Source organism: Ammospiza nelsoni, chromosome 12 (genome assembly GCF_027579445.1).
Source record: "Ammospiza nelsoni isolate bAmmNel1 chromosome 12, bAmmNel1.pri, whole genome shotgun sequence".
Lineage (NCBI taxonomy): Eukaryota > Metazoa > Chordata > Aves > Passeriformes > Passerellidae > Ammospiza > Ammospiza nelsoni.
This window is the reverse complement of record NC_080644.1, coordinates 12,375,933-12,385,839: the sequence shown is the minus strand read 5'-3', so window position 1 is coordinate 12,385,839 and position 9,907 is coordinate 12,375,933.

Sequence of the window (9,907 nt, the reverse complement as noted above, 5' to 3'; positions counted from 1 at the left end):
TGGCGAAGATCCAGACTGGAAGTGTTGGTTTAAATATTAAAGTCTAGGACCCATGAGCAGGATTTCCAGCCCAGTTAAGAACCACAGACACCAAAGCTGCCACTGAGACTCATTTCCCAGTGAGCTCCTCTCATCCCCACTGCAGTGGATGGAGATGTTTAGATGTTTGTGTTCTTCTCCAGCTCTTGGACTTGTTAAGCAAACTGCTTTTCCCATGGTTTCTCCAACCAAGGCATCCTTGTGGGACCAGCACTGTCATGACCTGTGGGCACAGGAGGGTTAGAGCAGCTTTACTCACAGCTGAGATCTGGAATGGGATGGGACGGAATGGAATGGAATGGAATGTCATTCTCTCCTGTGGCTACTTCTGTGCAGCTCTCTGCAGTCACTGGTGAGGAATCTGGGTCCCTTCTCAGCACTCAACTGCATTTTAATTGAATTAAGCTCTGTCACAGCAATCCAGCCATCCTATCACTGAACTCCAGCCTTGCCCTGAAATAGCTCTCCGAGTGATTTACAAGTCATGCTCCCAAGTGAAAAGGACAAAAATTAATTTCTCCTTCATTTCCAGGCTGAAAAGTTTCAAAACTTGATTTTTTTCAGCAGTGATTTGCTACATTCAAAACTTGCCAGCAGTAAGGAGGCAGATGAAGAGTGGGACATGGCCATTCGCCCAGAGGCAGGCCCTCTTCCCTTCCTTCAGCTCTTTTGCTTCCTGAAGGCTCAGAGAATGTCTCATTTTTAGCTTTTATTTGCACCTTTTCCATTGATTTTCAGTCCATCAATCTCTCCTGAGCAGCAGCTGCAGTAAAAAAGATGGAACAGCCTGGTCTAGTGGAAGGTGTCCCTCCCCATGGCAAGAGGTGGAACAAGATGAGTTTTTTAAGCTCCTGGAGTTTGGTGATAGGATGGCTGGATTGCTGTGACAGAGCTTAATTCAATTAAAATGCACTTGAATGTTGAGAAGGGACCCAGATTCCTCTTCAGAGACTGGGGATAATTGCACAGGAATATCCAGAGGAGGGATTGACACTTTTTTTGGATTCACCAGACACCATTCTGTGATTCTGGGCTAAATCCTGGAGGAGCACAGGGTCAGCTCCCCTAATTTCTGAGCAATTGCACCCAGGCAGGACTGGGAACTTTTCCCTGTCAATTTAAAACCTCATCTCTGGGTTTCATTTCCACCTGTGCCTTTACAAGAGAAGCTCAGCAGTAACTAAATCCCTGTGGGGTGAATGCTGGCTGGTCAGTGCTGCCCCAAAATCCCATGCAAAGCAAAGCAGGGTCACTCTGCTCCTCTGCCCTGAGTGTCATCTCCCCAGTGAATGACTGTCACCCTTTTGGGGTCACAAACAGTGTGTGTGGGAACCCAGGGCACTGGGAATATTTCCCTGTCTGCTCTGGGGTGCCCTGACCCCCAGGGGAGCACTGACTCTGACCCTCATCCATGGAGAAAGTTTCCCAGACTTCAAGACAGACTGGAACCCACAAAAGTGTGCAATAGATTATAGAGAGCAGTGTAGGTGTATCACTTGGTGAGAAACTGAGGTTTTGGGATTTTCAGTGTGTTGTGGATGGAAGCAAGATGGAGGACACAGGGTGTCATCCTGGGTTTCTTCTTCATGCTTCTTCTTCCTCCTTCTTCATGGGTTTGGGTGATGTTCTCTAATTGGACAGAAAATTCCACATTGCAGGCTCTGTGGGATCAGTTATTGGGTTAAAAGGGAAAGTGATCCAGGTGTCAGTCCTTAATTGGATAGTTTAGCTTTAAAAGATCTTGTACCAAGAGATTGTTGGCCATTTTGTGGCTCACTTTTCCAGTGTACTGAGCCTGGTGTGGACAGTGTGCAAAACTCTAGATAAGAACAATAAACAAGAGCCTGAAGATGGAATATATCCAGTGTGTCTCTTTCCTGACACAGAACCACCCCAGGAGGGTCTCCCCCAACAGGGGAGCCCCCAGGGAGGGCATAGCCTGAGGCTCAGAGATCAGGAAACCAACAACTGGAACCCCAACAGCCCTGAACAGTGAAACTAGCTCCTGAGGAAAAAGGGAAGCCCATTGCATGCTTGGTTGAGCTGAAGATGGGAGTGTTTCATGTTGTTTCACACAAGTTTTCACCTCAGTGTGGACAGCAGCAGTGGATTTTTAGTGTGTTGTGGATGGAAGCAAGATGGAGGGCACAAGGTGTCATCCTGGGTTTCTTCTTCATGCTTCTCCATGGGTTTGGGTGACATTTTGTAACTGGGCAGAAAAGTCCACACTGGGGGCTCTTTGGGATCAGTTACTGGGTTAAAAGGGAAAATAATCCAGGTGTCAGTCCTTAATTGGGTAGTTTAGTCTTAAAAGACCTTGTAACAAGAGATTGTTGGCCATTTAGTGCCTTCTAATGAAAAGCTGCAGAACTCTCAGTAGTGAGACTGTTTTTCTGATAAGGAATAATAAACACCTGAGTCCCAACATGAATTACAGCCTCAAGTGCCTTCAGTCCAGACCCAGAGAAACCCACAACTGGGACCTCCACAGATGTGTGACAGCTGTGAGGCACCAGAAGGCTTTGGGGTGGCCTCTCCATGGGAATGTCACTTCCCTCTGCTCAGAGGTGCTGTGGCACCCCAAGACCATTGTCCCCTCAGCTGTGGGGTCTCTGCTGCCCTCAGGACGCCGTGGCAGTGCTGCTGGATCACCCTCAGCAGCTCCATCAGCCTGGGGCTGATAAACAAACAACACCAGGCCACGTTTCCCTTCCAGCTGGAGAAAGTGCCCAGATTGGCCTCCCCCCTGCTCCCCCCAGAAAGTCAATTGGGATTTATCTCCTTTTCAGTGTACTTTCTGCTGAGGAATTCAATCTGATTATCCCAGAGCTTTGGCCTTCCACTCCTAACCTGGATTCTTGGCCTTCTTCTTTGGTGAAAGGGTGCTTTTAGCTCTTTGGCCTACTTTGAACCCCCCAAGATAATCCCTCTGCAGCACTTGGCCAACAGCCAGCAGGATTAAAATCTGCTGGGGTTATTTACTCTCCTAATGAAATGCAACATACCCAACTATATCAGGTCTAATTAACACCCTGTCTGCAACATCTCTCCTTAGCTCTGATAATTATTTAAAAAAAAAAAAAAAGAAAACTAAAAAAATCCAGGCCACCCCAGACATTAGAGAGGAAATGAATTTCAGTAGGGATTGGGGGTTTTTTTTCCCCAGTTTTATTACTACAAATAGATCTCTTCCCAAACTTCATGCTGGCTCACTCTTCCTTCTCTAAGATGAATTGTGCCAGGAGTTGTCTGACACTTTTTAGTTTTATTTAGGTTTGGCTGGAATGGGATGTGGGTGACGAGTGGAAACTCAGCCCACTCTTGGCCACAAAGGGAAGGTGGCACAGGCTTGGCAGGGGGGTAGAGGGGGGCAATCCCAGGGAAGGGCTCCTGAGGGCATTTGGGAGGAGGGGAATTAGGTTCTGCCTGAGCATTGAACATGAATATAACAGCATTCCCTGGCCTGCAGGGATGGGATCCACACTGCCAGAGGGTTGGATGGGATATTGGGATGGAATTGTTCCCTGTGAGGGTGCTGAGGCCCTGGCACAGGGTGCCCAGAGCAGCTGTGGCTGCCCCTGGATCCCTGGCAGTGCCCAAGGCCAGGCTGGACAGGGATTGGAGCAGCCTGGGACAGTTGAAGGTGTCCCTGCCTGTTGGGGAAGATGAAACAGGAAAGCCTCATAAATATGATTGTCTGGCCAAAGATTTTGAGAATATGGAAACTATAAACAAGATTGAAATGAAAGCAAGCTTTGAGATACCTCAGTTACTGAACAACTGGAAAACAATGGTGTGGCCAGCTGAAGGTGATCCCCTTTTGATGGAACAACACCCTCTGCTTGCAGACAGGCCCAAGGCTCAGAGCAGACCCTGCAGCTTGGCAGAAGGGGCCCAAAGAGGAGTTTTTAGGGTTTTAAATGTAACACAGTATGGTAATGAAATGATTCTTATAGGCTGTATGTAAATGCTGTAGGATTTGTATCTTGTACTAGATTGGTTAGTGAGAATCAGAATATTCAACACAGAAGAAGATTTATGGTATTGTAATGGGAACCTCAATCTCTTACCCCTTTTACTCTCTTACCTTTTTTACTCTCTTACTCTCTTTCCCCCTCGTCCTCTCTCCCCCTCTCCTCTCTCAGCCTGCTCTGAGCTGTGTCTGGCAGCTCCCAGCAGGGCCCTGCCCCCAGGCCCTTTGCAATAAACCCCAAGTTCCAGCCCTGGCTGCAGAGATCTCTCCTGTCCGTCTGTCCTGACCATGCTACCCCCAACACTCCTACACCTGCCCATGGCAGGAGTGGAACAAGATGAATTTTTAAGGTCTCTTCACCCCACATCATTCTGGGGTGATGCTGTGGGTGCACCTGGCAAGAGAGCAGTGACACAGAGTGGGGCACTGAAGGCAGGAGAAAGGAATTCCCTGCAAGCTGAGGAAAAAATCAGGTTTGAGGAGGTCTGGCAGATGAAGACACCAGGGCTGCCTTTGGTTTCCAGTCCTTTTCAGCAGGCCTTGCTGCACCCTTTGTGTGGGTGAAACAAGTCTGGCACACGGATCCTGGAAAAGGCCTCCAAGGTTGCTTTACAAAGTCTGGAAAGCCTGTCTTAACTTTTCACTGTCACAGCTGGTGAAACACTAATATATTTTTAATTCAGAAGAGAATAACTCCAAATAAGCACTGCAGCCTCTCAGAAGCCCTCATCTGTGCTAGATTACGTCAAGGGCTCTTGAATTAAACAAATCTGAAGTTTCTAGGCCAAGCCATTTCTGAGCTATGACATGAAAAAGCATTAGGAGATGCTTCAAACACTCTGAATTACACTTATTTTCCCTAAGACCCATGTCTCAGAAATGGATTGTCTGATATGCTTCAGGTTTTGCCAAAAACATTCCTCCCCTGGCTTTCCACCACATCTGTGCAGTCTGAGGATGTGTCCAGCCTTTTTGGAGGGCTCCAGCAGCAGGGCCAAACCCAGACTTTGGGAAGCTCATTTGAGCAGGGAGAACGGGGAAAGCCAATCTTTATTTAACCCTTTGCAGCCCCCCACCACTGAGCCAGCAGCTTCTCATGCCCTGATTGCCCTGACAGCTTTTCCCACAGCATTTTGGTAGTTATCACTTTGTCATATTGACAAATATCAGGGTAGATACCAGGGAAAGGCTCTTCCCCAGAGGTGCTGGCACTGCTCAGGCTCCCCAGGGAATGGGCACGGCCCCGAGGCTGCCAGAGCTCCAGGAGCTGCCAGGGATGCCCAGGGTGGGGCTGTTGGGGTGTCTGTGCAGGGCTGGGGCTGCTCTGGCTGATCCTGGGGGTCCCTCCCAGCTCAGGACACTCCATTATTATGTAAAATAATAACTTGCATGCACCAAAGTTTTTTTCCTTTCAACCTGCTCCCCTCAGATTAGCAGAGGTTAAAATAATTCTATAAAGATTTTATAAAGGAAGGAGTTCATGGACTGAACCCTGCCCACAGGAAGATTAAAATAATTCTATAAAGATTTTATAAAGGGAGGAGTGCACAGACTGAACCCTGCCCACAGGAAGATGTCCCACCATCCAGACTGGCAGGTAATAGAGAATTATTTCTTTAGACACATGGGCAACTCTTCTTTCACTCTGCAATCCCTGAAGCCAAGGATGGGGTACAGATTCAAAGCCAGGGCTGCATCAGGTGGATGGAGAGAAGAATTCATCCTGTGTCTCTAAGATCTCCCCACCTCACCAGACACAGAACTGGGCAATTTGCTTGACAAAACTTGTCTGATAACACTCATTCCTTTGCTGAAAAAAATAGAAGTGATGGCAGTGCTTGGCTTCATGTAGGGCCCTGTCTTGGGCAGCAGAAGTTGTTGCTCCCATCCTGCCTGGTTGCAGCAGGATTTGAGGCTGCTGAGCATTTTGCTCAAGCAGGTACCTGTGTAGTTATAGAAGAAGAGGATGTTGCTGCTAAGATGTCTGAAGGAGAATCTGCAACCCCAATTCTGATGAGCTCCCTCCCAGGGAGCCTTTAGGGAGGCAGGTGAAAGCAGAGACATCAGTTCATTATCCATGTTCCCTTGCATTTATATCTTTTCCATTAGTGAACTGCTGGAAGAGGCCCAACATCTGATGCCACAGAGGAAAACAGTGACAAACAGAGCAAAAGTCTTTCTGGGTTGATCCATGTCAGCACAAGGGAGGGCACATTCCAGATTTATCCCTCGTGCTGGGTGTGCTCCATGCCTCAGCACCAGCTGTGATGGAGCTAGACTGATTCCTTGAAAAAATCAAGAAGGAGGAACATCATTTCTCCTCTTTCTGAGCCTCTGTTCCCAGCTGTTGAAGGCTGAGAAAGAGGAGGAATGATGCTCCGAAAGAGTTGTTTCTCTGCTGATGATTTTCAGCCCCTCTCTAATCCAGAATAGGTAGGAGACAGATGGGAAAGCAGGTACTTAAAGAGGACCTGGAAGAGTCTCCCATGGCTGAAGGAGAGCAGCTCAATCCCTTGGAGGTGTCAGTAAGACCTCTGCACTCTCTGGGCTGGAGCAGGAAGGGATGATGAAGGGTCCCCTGCAGTGCCCTGGGCTCATTTCTGGAGGCTCCTTCCAGAGAGCTCCACCTGGATGTGGTCTCCAGGCTGGGACAGGTGCCCAGAGCCCTGGGGACACCAGCAGGTCCCTCAGAAAATTGTGCCAAGGTGGGCACCAAGGGAAGCCTGAAACGAGAAGGGGAGAAGCTGTAATTAAATTTGAAACGAGCTTTTATGGACCAGATCTCTCTGGCAGTCCTGCAGCTCCAGCTGGACTCACTGCAGGCAAATCCATTGCCAAGGAGTGCATGGAAGAGGTTTTGGGCTCTGTGTGGGAGATGGGTTTTGCTGAGAATTCCCTTGCACTGCAGGGGTTTGCCTGTGCCCCAAGGACACCCCTGTGTGCACCAGCAGCATCTCCCTCCTGCCCTGCAGCACGACGAACCAGCCTTGGGAGCCTTTCCTGGCACTTGTCCGCACTTCATCACCTCCCTGCAGACCTTGGAGCCCCTCATCCTCCTCTGCAGCTCCACAGCTCCTCCCCAAGCCTTGGAGCACTGGGGGAAATCTGGGCTGAGGTCCCTTAGCACCTCCTGGGGCAAGGGTGTGCCCAGGAGGAGATAGAGGAGCCAAAGGACACGATGAAGAAGAGGAGCTGGGCAGAAATGGTGGCCAGAGGGAGCAAGGGAAGGCTGAGACAGCCCAGCACAACTCCCTGGGCTTGGCTCAGGGGGACAAGCCCGTGCCAAGCTCTGGCAGGGCCCACACAGTTGGATGCCATGATTGTTTAACTGAATTCAGCATGGCTATTTATGGACAGGAATCATGTCCAGCATCCAGGCTCCTCAAGGCTTTGAATGCTCTTTGGGAATCTTCCAGGAAATGTCAGAAAATTCTGATTAGGCAAAATCAAGGTTTTTTCACAGGAGCCTCCCAAGCTGTTCAGCTGTGGCACGTGAGGAACCTGTGATGGAAAGCAGAGACAGGCCAAGGCAGGGCAGGAGCTGCCTGCAGGAGAGAATCACAGAATGACCAGGTTGGAAGAGACCTCCAAGATCATCAAGTCCAACCCAGCCCCAACCCCTCAAGTAAACCCTGGCACCCAGTGCCACATCCAGGCTTTGTTAAACACAAAGAGGAGCTCCTCCTGACCAGCAGGGACTCCAGCTTGGGAGCAGGGATCCTTTTAGCCCCCTGGGAACAGCTTCCACTGAATTCCATTGATGTTCAACCCCATCCCTGTTGTGGTGTTGTTGAGGGTCCCCAGGACGAGGTGAGAGATGAGAATTTGACTCCAAGTTCTCAGAAGGCTGATATATTATATTGTATTGTATTGTATTGTATTATATGAAAATGCTATACTTAAACTATACTATAGAAAGAGAAAGGATACATCAGAAGGCTTAACAAGAATGAATAATAAAAACCCATCACTGACCAGAGAGTCTGACACAGCTGGACTGGGATTGGTCATTATTTAAAAAAACAATTCACATGGCACAATCAAAGATGCACCTGTTGGTAAGCAACCTCCAGACCACATTCCAAGCAATCAGATCATTATTGTTGACATTTCTTTTCTGAGGCTTCTCAGCTTCTCAGGAGAAAAATCCTGGTGAAGGGATTTTTCAGAAAATATCATGGTGACACATCCCTGGGAGCAGTTGTCCATAAAAGCTCCATCAGGAAGGTGAGTTTGAGGATCACACCACTGAACAACTTTTCCCAGCTCCCATTGGACCTTCTGTGGGAGCCAGGGAGGAGAAAATTAAATATGAGAACAAACTAAAAAATCAGCTTGCTGTGAATGTTAGGGAAAAGCTGCAGCTTGAGGTGGTGGTGCAAAATTTTCCTCCGCTGCAGCCCTGAGGATTCAGAAACTGGGAGTTGTATCTCCCCAAACTGGGTCTCTGCTTTACAAAAACAATCCATTAGTATTTATCTGTATCTCAGTGTGAATAAAGGATGGGAAGGGGCTTTAAATTTTCTTGCTGAATTTTGAAGACCATATTTTAAACCTTTTCTCTGCAATGCTGAGATTCAATTTTTTTTTTTTTTTTTTTGATTGGTGGCTGACACTTCTGAGCAGGGCCCAGCTCCAGGAGCCACAGCTTCCAAAGGACTCCTGTGATGAAAAAATCAGCAACACCAGTGGAGATTGTCAGCACTCACAGAACCAAAAAGGATTTCATTTGAGAGACAACTTCCAAATGAACTGTGAGCCAGGTGTATAAATAAGGTGCCTGTGAAAAACCTTGTGGAGGGGAAGGATTTGCTTTTTTCTTTGCCTGTTAAATACTTCCCTCAAATCCATTTGTCCCAAAATTAGGCAGGTGGGTGGGAGGGAGCTTGGCTGGGTTGGGATCTCAGTCCAGGCTGGATACCCAGGCCTGCTGAGATACCTGCACCATCAGTAGGGAGGAGGTGTCAGGAGCAACATCTCCTGGATGTGGGATCTTGGAGCTATCAGGGGCAACATCTCCTGGATGTGGGATCTTGGAGCTCAGGGGCAACATCTCCTGGATGTGGGATCTTCCACCATTAGAGAATCCTTGGCATCTATTTTTAAGTCTGATTTTAAGTTTAAAATTCATCTCATTTCACCCCTGCCATGGGCAGGGACACCTTCCACTGTCCCAGGTGGCTGCAAATCTTATCCAAACTGGCGTTGGACACTTCCAGGGATGGGGCAGCCACAGCTTCTCTGGGCACCCTGGGCCAGTGTTTTACCACTCTCACTGTGAAAAAAAAACAGAAAAACAAAAAAACAAAAAACAATCTACCATATATGCAGTTTAAATTGACCCTCTTTTAGTTTAAAACCATTTCTTCTTGTCCTACTTCAACAGCCCCTGCCAAAAAACTGTCCTCATCTTTCTTATAGAACCCCGACAAGTACTTCATCCTTTAACCCTACCGAAATCAGTGGGAATGCCCCTCTGCAAAATCAGACCCTGAAAAAATATTTTGCCCTGAATTTTAGCAGGGCAGTGCTGAAGGGCAGCCTCCCAAGAGAGGAGCGCTGCCAGAGCCCTGCCCCCTGCTCCTCCCCAGGTACAGATAATTCCCTTCCCCTAATTGCCATCTCCTGGTGATTAGCTATGTGAGCTGTTTACCCCAAAACACGAAGGCAGGGTAGGAGTGCTTCATCCTAGGAGAGGGTTAATCTCCCGCTGGATGCAGGATGCCCTCATGGGAATGGAATGTGTAGTGTTGGTAAGTGGTTGTGCCCCAGAAGCCTTTGAGAGCCCACTGACTACTGCATGCTAACGATTGGTATTATTAAAGAACAATTGATGGCCTGTAACCAAACAACAGAAACTAATTACTGGAAAACTTTTATTGTCCTTTAATTACT